Here is an 8,734-nt window from a genome sequence, read left to right as displayed (position 1 = left end):
TCTTCTAGAAGCCTTATGGTTTCAGGTCTCACCTTTAGGTCTTTGATCCATTTTGAGTTTATTTTAGTGAATGGTGAAAAAGAATGGTCAGTTTCCATTCTTTTACATGTGGCTTTCCAGTTTTCCCAGCACCATTTTTGGAAAAGACTTTCTTTTCTCCATTGTATGCACTCAGCTCCTTTGTCGAAGATAAGCTGTCCATAGATGTGTGGTTTTATTTCTGGGTTTTCAATTCTATTCCATTGATCTGTTCACCTGTTTTTGTACCAGTACCATGCTGTTTTGATTACTGTAGCTTTGTAGTAAGTTTTGAAGTCAGGGATTGTGATGCCTCCCGTTTTGTTCTTTTTTCTCAGGATTGCTTTAGCAATTCGGGGTCTTTTGTGGCCCCATGTAAATTTTAGGATTCTTTGTTCTAATTCTGTAAAGAATGTCATTGGGATTCTGATGAGATAGCGTTGAATCTGTAGATTGCTTTAGGCAGAACGGACATTTTAACTATGTTTATTCTTCCAATCCATGTACATGGAATGTCTTTCCATCTCCTTATGTCGTCATCTAATTCTCTCAGAAAGGGCTTGCAATTCATTATATAGGTCCTTCACTTCCTTGGTTAAATTTACCCCGAGGTATTTTATTCTTTTTGTTGCGATTGTGAATGGTATTCAGTTAGCATAATATGTTCCGGGTCCATCTATGCTTTTACAAATGGTAGTATTTCCTTAATTTTTAAGTTTGAATAATGTTTAATTGTGTGTATATCCCACATTTTCCTCATTTTCTTTATCCGCTTGTCTATTGATGGACATTTGAGTTGTTTCTATATCTTGACTATTGTGAATAATGCTGCAATAAATGTGGGAGTGTAGATATCTCTTCACAATCCTAATTTCAAGTCTTTGCATATATACCCAGGAGTAGAATTGCAGGATCATGTGGTAGCCTATTTTAATGTGGTTTGTTTTGGTGAGGAAGATTGACCCTGAGCTAACACACCTGTTGCCAATCTTCCTCTTTTTGCTTGAGGAAGATTGTCGCTGAGCTAACATCTGTGCTAATCTTCCTCTACTGTATGTGGGATGCTTTCACAGCGTGGCTTGACGAATGGTGCTAGGTCCATGCCCAGGATCTGAACCTCCGAACCCCAGGTCGCCAAAGTGGAGCACACGAACTTAACCACTATGCCAACGGGCTGGCCCCAATCTTCCTCTACTTTTTGTACATGGGATGCCACCACAGAGTGGCTTGATGAATGGTGTGTCGGCCCACACCTGGGATCTGAACCCATGAAACCCCAGCCGCCAAAGTGGAGCGAATGAACTTCACCACTATACTACCAGGCCAGCCTCTATTTTTAATTTTTCTTTTTTTTTGAGGAAGACTGGCCCTAAGCTAACATCTGCTGCCAATCTTCCCCTTTGTGCTTGAGGAAGAGAGGCCTTGAACTAACATCTGTGCCAATCTCCCTCTATTTTATATGTGGGTTGCTACCACAGCATGGCTTGACAAGCGGTGAATGTCTGCACCCAGGATCTGAACCTGCAAACCTGGGCTGCAGAAGCGGAGAGAGCTGAACTTAACCACTACACCACCGGGCCAGCCCCTACTTTTAATTTTTTGAGGAACCTCCATACTGTTTTCCATAGTGGCTGCACCATTTTGCATTCCCACCAACAGTGTACAAGGGTTCCAATTTCTCCACATCCTTGCCAACACTTGCCATTTTCTGTTTTTTGGTAATAGTCATCCTAACATTTGTGGGTGATATCTCAATTGTGATTTTGATTTGCATTTCTTATCAGATTTGGCAATATGGAGGTTATTCATAGGAAAACATATGAATCAAAGAGGAGGAAAACAGAGTCCACGTAGAACTCTCAAGAAGTTTTGCTATGAAAGCAAGCAGAGAAATAGGCTCAGCGAGAGGGATTACGGGGTAAAGAAAAGTGGTGTTTTGTCTTTGTTTTTTTAAGATGAGCGATGTTACAACATTTTTTATGATGAAGAGACCATCCAGCCTGAGGAGAGATTGATGATGCAGTAAAGAGAGGGGATACGGAAAACAACTAAACCCCTAACTAGGTGGCAGACGTAGGAGTCCAGATCACAGCTGGAAAGACTGAACATTAACAGAAGAAAAGCCACTTCCTTCTCTTTACTATGATGCAGAAGATAAATGCAGTTGTAGGAAGGATTGTACATTTCGTGGTGGGATGTGGGAGAAATTCCCTATCTCGTGACTTTTTTCTGAAGTATAAAGGAAAATCATTGGCCAAGAGAGAACATACAAAATAGTCATCGCGGAGAGCGAAAAAGTAAGTTTCCTAAAACCCTGGAAAAGGATGACCGGCTTAAGGTTTGTGATCATGAATTTAAAGAAAGCTTGTCAGCCTGAAAGCCAGTTCTTTGTGGCCAGGAAAGAGGGCAATAATGAAAAGTGTTCTAGAGAGAGCAAATACAGTAATTGTTGTAGCTTCTTATTTACCCTAAATGATCACTTAAAGTGTATAAGTACATTATAATCTATAACAATGTTAAAGAAAATATATAGCTAACAGAAGTTGGCAAGTAGAAGGAGCAAAGAAGTGTGAGAGGTTAGGTGTGTAAGTATCTTCATCTCGCACAGAGTGAGGAGCTAATGTATAATTTTGACAGTTGAAAATCCAAAAAACAGATGTTTGAAGTACTTACCTTATTTAAATTATACGGTTTATCATAAAATAACTAAAATACTAAGAGGAAATAGTTTAAATTATCTAAATCCTCACCTGTCATAAGATAAGTGAATCCACAATGTCAAAAATTGATAAAACAATTAGTGATTGAGATCCTTTAATTTATAAATATGGAGGCAGTCCCCGGAAGAAATAAAAAAAAAAGTGAAAAGTAATTACCTGTGGAGAACTTTTGTTCCTCATTATTATTTTGTATGACTTGATTTTTTTCATAACAAATGTATGCGTTAGTATACTTTAATAAAATTAAAACAGAAACTATTTAGCTGTGAATGAAGGCCTTGAAGTCAGGGCCAAGCTTTGATACAACTGGGTAGGTTTTGTCGAGGTGACATTTATTTCCAGCCCCTTCCCGTGCCCTCTGATTGGCTCTCTCGGAATTGGTTTTCTCCCAGTATCAAAGGGATTCACTGCCCTCCTGCCCCTGGCTTCCTCCCGCCTTCACTGAGGAAAAGCACATCTCTGGTTGTTTTCTGCTCCTCAACTTTGATCATTACAAAATGAGTCTATTCTTGGTCTCGTTCTTAAAATGATTTGTTTTTGGCGCTCCGGGGCTCGCGCCCCTGCCTCGTGCCTGCGCCGCTCGTATGTAAATGAGGGCGCGTGACGCGGGACGCGGATGGACAAGGGAAGAGAGAGAGTGGCCGCTGCCCTCGCCGCCCGGTGCCGGAGCCCTCGGTGCGCGGCGGAGAGGAGAGGATGCCGGCGGGAACTCGAGTCTTGGCGCCACCGTCTCATGCACTGTGTAGGTTTTGAGAGTATTTTAGAAGGGCTTTATGGACCACGGCTACGAAGAGACCTGAGTTTATTTGAAGGATTGTCTACCATCTCTTGATTCTTCACAGTCAACGCCAACAGAGGAACTATCATCTCAAGGCCAGTCCAACACTGAAAAGACTGAATGCCAAGCAGAAAATTACCTAAATGCACTCTTTCGAAAGAAAGACCTTCCTCAGAACTGTGATCCTAACATTCCCCTAGTTGCTCAGGAATTAATGAAAAAGATGATACGTCAGTTTGCAATTGAGTATATTTCAAAAAGTGGTAAAATTCAAGAGAATAGAAATGGTTCAATTGGACCAAGTCTAATATGTAAAAGTATTCAAATGAATCAAGCAGAAAACTCCCTTCAGGAAGAACAGGAAGGCCCCTTAGACCTCACTGTGAATCGAATGCAAGAACAAAATACTCAGCAAGGGGATGGAGTGTTAGATCTCTCTACAAAGAAAACCAGCATAAAATCTGAAGAGTCGTCCGTATGCGATCCTTCTTCTGAAAATTCAATGGCTGGGAGACTACAGAGAAACAGAGAGGACTATGTGGAAAGAAGTGCTGAGTTTGCAGATGGTTTGCTCTCAAAAGCTTTGAAAGACATTCAGTCTGGAGCACTGGACAGAAATAAAGCAGGCATACCTCAAAAAACTTTACTTCTCCACTTAGAAGCCTTACCAGCAGGGAAGCCTGCATCTTTTAAAAACAAAACTCGAGATTTCAATGATAGTTACTCATATAAAGACAGTGAAGAAACTTGTGCAGTGCTGCAAAAAGTAGCCCTGTGGGCAAGAGCTCAAGCAGAGCGCACAGAAAAAAGTAAACTCAATCTACTTGAAACCTCAGGATTAAAATTCCCAACAGCTTCCAGTTACCTCCATCAGTTAACTCTACAGAAGATGGTTGCTCAATTTAAAGAAAAAAATGAAAGCCTACAATATGAAACTTCACATCCTACTGTACAGTTAAAAATTCCTCAACTACGAGTAAGTTCTGTTTCAAAACCACAACCTGATGGTCCTGGTCTGCTGGATGTTATGTATCAAGTTTCCAAAACCTCTCCAGTCCTAGAAGGATCAGCTCTCCAAAAACTGAGAAATATACTCCCTAAACAGAAGAAAATAGAATGTTCTGGGCCCGTAACTCACTCAAGTGTTGACTCTTACTTTCTACACGGGGACTTCTCTCCTTTGTGTCTTAATTCTAAAAATGGAACAGTTGATGGAACCTCTGAAAATACTGAAGATGGATTGGATCGAAAAGATAATAAGCAGCCCAGGAAAAACCGTGGCCGTTATCGGCAGTATGATCATGAAATAATGGAAGAGGCTATTGCAATGGTAATGAGTGGAAAAATGAGTGCTTCCAAAGCACAAGGAATTTATGGGGTACCTCACGGCACTTTAGAATACAAGGTAGAAGAAAGATCTGGAACACTGAAGACTCCTCCTCCGAAGAAACTCCGAGTACCAGACACTGGGTTATATAGTATGACAGATTCAGGGACTGGCAGCTGCAAAAACAGCAGCAAGCCTGTGTAGATTACTTGTTAGGAAAATGTTTGTACGTGTGTATGTGCGTGTGTTTGTGTGTGTGTGTGTGCACAGGTGTGTGTTTGTGTGTCTGTATACACACACGTGGGAATTACAGATGCTCACTCTGACAGGAGACATGAAAGTTTGCAGTTCAAAAACCACTTACATGCCTTTTGAAAAAAAGTTTTATTCAGGGTTTTCACTGTGGACAGAATTATATAGTTGCTTACTTAATTCTGATAGTTTGTATTTAATCCTTGTATAAATAGGTGAAAAAGATTCAGGTTTTCTTTAGTAGTCAATAGCATAAAGCGTTGTGGGAAAACAAGTAATTGTCAAGTGAAACATTTTTATAGGTGAAAGACCACCCCAGCCATTCAGTTAAACCATCTTATAATGGAAATATGCTATTAATAGTTTTTAAACATTTTTACCTAACATACTTACAGTTACTGTAAGTACGTCAAACAACCAATCAGAGTTTAAATACGCAGCTATCTCCATACTAAGAAAAATTAATATATACAGTATTAGGACACTACAGTGCATTCTATGAATATAGAATATGAATATGAAATGCACTCAAGTGCATCCACCAGGAATAGACAAGAAAACCTTAAATGATATGTATAATGAAATTTAATATTTATCATTTAACAGTTGTAGCAGGAAGTTGGGGTTTATAAGGTATACACTTTTTGAAAAAAACTGACACATTGTTAACCCCAGGAGCTATAAAATCCTTTAATATAAGATGGAATACTAAGAACAAAAAGTAATTTAAATTTAATTATTAAAATAATTTAATTTTGTTTTTCATTTGAAAAATAAGCTAATGTGTAAGATTAGAAAAGAAAGTTGGAATGCAACTTAGAGCATGTTTATAATGTGCACAGACAAAGCTTGAGAATGATCATTTTGGTTTAAATGTGCTGGTTGGTTGATGTTATGACTACTTTAAGTTTTAAGGATTGTGATAGACTCCTACTATTGAAAAACCTCAGTGTAACTTTAATGTATTTCCTGCTGTGACATTTCAAAACATTTTCAGTTTATCAAAATGAATTACAGATGTCATTTTGGTGAGCGATACATTATCATTTTGCTAATAACCAAATTTGCAGTTTGTTCAGGGTCTTAAATAGATTTACAAATATTTAACACTGAAGCTGTTTTGAACTTTCAGTAATGTAAACTCTACTAATTGGGCAGTTAGAAGCTGGGCAGTGCATTTTAACTTTTACTAGCCTCATAAAAGAGACCAGTAATTTTTATATAGCAGTTTTAAAATGTGGTTCAGAGTATCCATGTTGGATTTATGGAGTATGCCGTTTTAGTGGTAAAATGTTATAAAGCATGTGCCTCCATATAAAGATTGGGGATTTGCTTCATATGTTCACACTTCTCCGAGTGCCCCTTTGCTCTGTTAAAAGTCAGGTTCTGATCATTTTTCTAAGCCAGTTTTCCTAAGTCCAAAAGGAATACTTAAAGCTGAATTTAAAAAATAAGTGCACCTTGTCAAATACTTGTGTTTTTACACTTGTGTTTGTGTGTATCTAATAATCACATATACATGTAATACTAAAGAGATTTTCAGCTATTACATTGAAAAACTGCTTACATATGTATAAGGAAACTGAAGAGAGGAAAATACACAACCAAGTAGATATTTGGTCTCTTCGATCCATACTGAACCCTCTTCAGCAATTAATGTTACCTGCATGCTAGGGTATGAATCCTCTCGCTCTTTTTTTTTCCCCCCAAGAAAGTATACATAATAGATTGCAAAACAGCAGATGTCAGGGTCATCTTTCTTTTTAAAGAATTAAGCCATATTTTGTGAGGGCCAGAACTTGGATGATTTAATGTATTTCCCCTCCCTGCCCCCCGCGCCCCCAGTGAAAAGCAAAGTTAATGTTTCAACACAATTTTATTGACCTCTTTATACAGAATTTTACTTGCAAAAATTTGGGGGCTTGAAGGCATTACATAATATTTATATTGTATTGAGCTTTTTTATTCCTCACACTATATTTACATTAATAAATTGATTGAGAAGTTTATAGTAAAGGGATACTTAACAGAACACTTTTATATCATTTAAAAGATGACCTGACCAAAAACTTGACAGGATTCATAAAATCAGGGATCATTTTGCTATTGACTTCACAGTGCTCAGTAGTTTTATAGGTAATATTATAGTTAATTTGCAGTGTTTTAGTACTTGTATTATTTATTTTTGGTCAGAAATAGTAAATTAAATATTTTTTGATAGTTTGTAGGTAATGATGAACTCCTAACTTTTAAAAGAAACAAAATGTTTCTAGTTATTGAGTTCCCTTTTGATTATACAAACTTGGAAAGGCAGGGAAATTTATGGGTTCCTCTTCCCCCCCAGTGATTCCATTAAGATATTCTCTATGTTAAACTTTCAAAGTACTTTATAAATTTAGTTACCAGTTATTACTTATTAACTGACAATTTTCTGAAAAATCCAGTTTCAGCAGACTTTTAATGAAGGTGAAAGCAACCATTATGTGCTTTGTACTTATTTGAATGTTCCTCAAGTATTTTATATTTTAAAAAAAAAGAAGGAAAAGAAAAAACAGTGCCTCTGTTTTTAGAAAACTCCTGCTCAGTAAAGTTGTTTAAACCATTTCTGGTAGCTAATGATAATTTTATATTGTATACTAACTTTAGTGAGACTGATTTTTTTAGTTTTTTACAGTACAAATACTTGTATTTGTTTTTTAATTGCAGTATTTCCATTGTCGCAGTAATTTAGTAAAACTCTGGCTGCCTTGATTTTGACAGATTTTGTTAATATAAACTGATTGTTAGGCAATTAGTTATATTTATGCATAAATCAATTGCTCTATAATTCATGAATTATTTATTACAATATTTTCTAATGAATTCATGTATCTGTCTTGTGTTGTGAATGTACTGTAATTCTCTTCCTACTTTGTGGTGTTATATATCTAAATCTGATTGTATGAATTTTAATTGTTCAGTTAACGTGTTTCTAGGTTGTAATTTGTAGTAAAGCTCTTCAATGCTTTTGCACTTAAATTTAAAAAATAAATAAATAAATAAAAAATAAAAATGATTTGGTTTTGGCTCATGGTAAAGATCAGTAATAATCTAATAACTGAAATTCCCTTCCTCCTCCTGTTCCCATCCCTGCCAAATATTATTTAATGTGTGATCTCATTTAGGGAGATTAGATGGGAGAGTTTTATATGCATGTTTTTGTTTTTTAATCTCAGAAACAGAGGGTTAAATTGATCAGATGCTTCACTTCACGGTGTATTAGTATTATGGTTCATACCAAGTACCTCATGTGATAAATTTATCCCCTTTTATTTTCATCCCCCTCTCTCATTCTCTACCCACCTTGAGAATTTTAACTCTAAATAATGAGCTCAAAAGAATTCATCTCTGTTGGCAGACTGTTAAGGCACTGGGATAGGTAGGGGAAAATTATTTGGGAGTGTGTGAGAAAGAGGCCTTCCCAAGGAACTTCAAATTACACCATCTTTACAGGGCTTGTTTTATTCTTTTTACATAATGATTCAGTAGTCACTATCAACTGGGACTGGAATTAGGATGGACTTTAAATCTCTCGTTGAGATGTTTTCTTATGGCAAGGTCTCATTAACATCATTTAAACAGAGTGTAGCACAACACCCC

The 8,734-nt window shown here is 37.0% G+C and overlaps 1 pseudogene; it reads left to right on the top strand.

Moving 5' to 3' along the window:
• The window catches only part of LOC123283949 (ligand-dependent nuclear receptor corepressor-like protein), a 56,867-nt pseudogene extending 52,616 nt beyond the window's left edge, over window positions 1-4,251 (top strand).
• Window positions 4,252-8,734: the final 4,483 nt, after the last annotated feature.

The sequence above is a fragment of the Equus asinus genome, chromosome 12 (genome assembly GCF_041296235.1).
Source record: "Equus asinus isolate D_3611 breed Donkey chromosome 12, EquAss-T2T_v2, whole genome shotgun sequence".
Classification (NCBI taxonomy): domain Eukaryota; kingdom Metazoa; phylum Chordata; class Mammalia; order Perissodactyla; family Equidae; genus Equus; species Equus asinus.
Note: the sequence above shows the minus strand (reverse complement) of the source record. Positions and strands in the feature narration are given on the sequence as shown.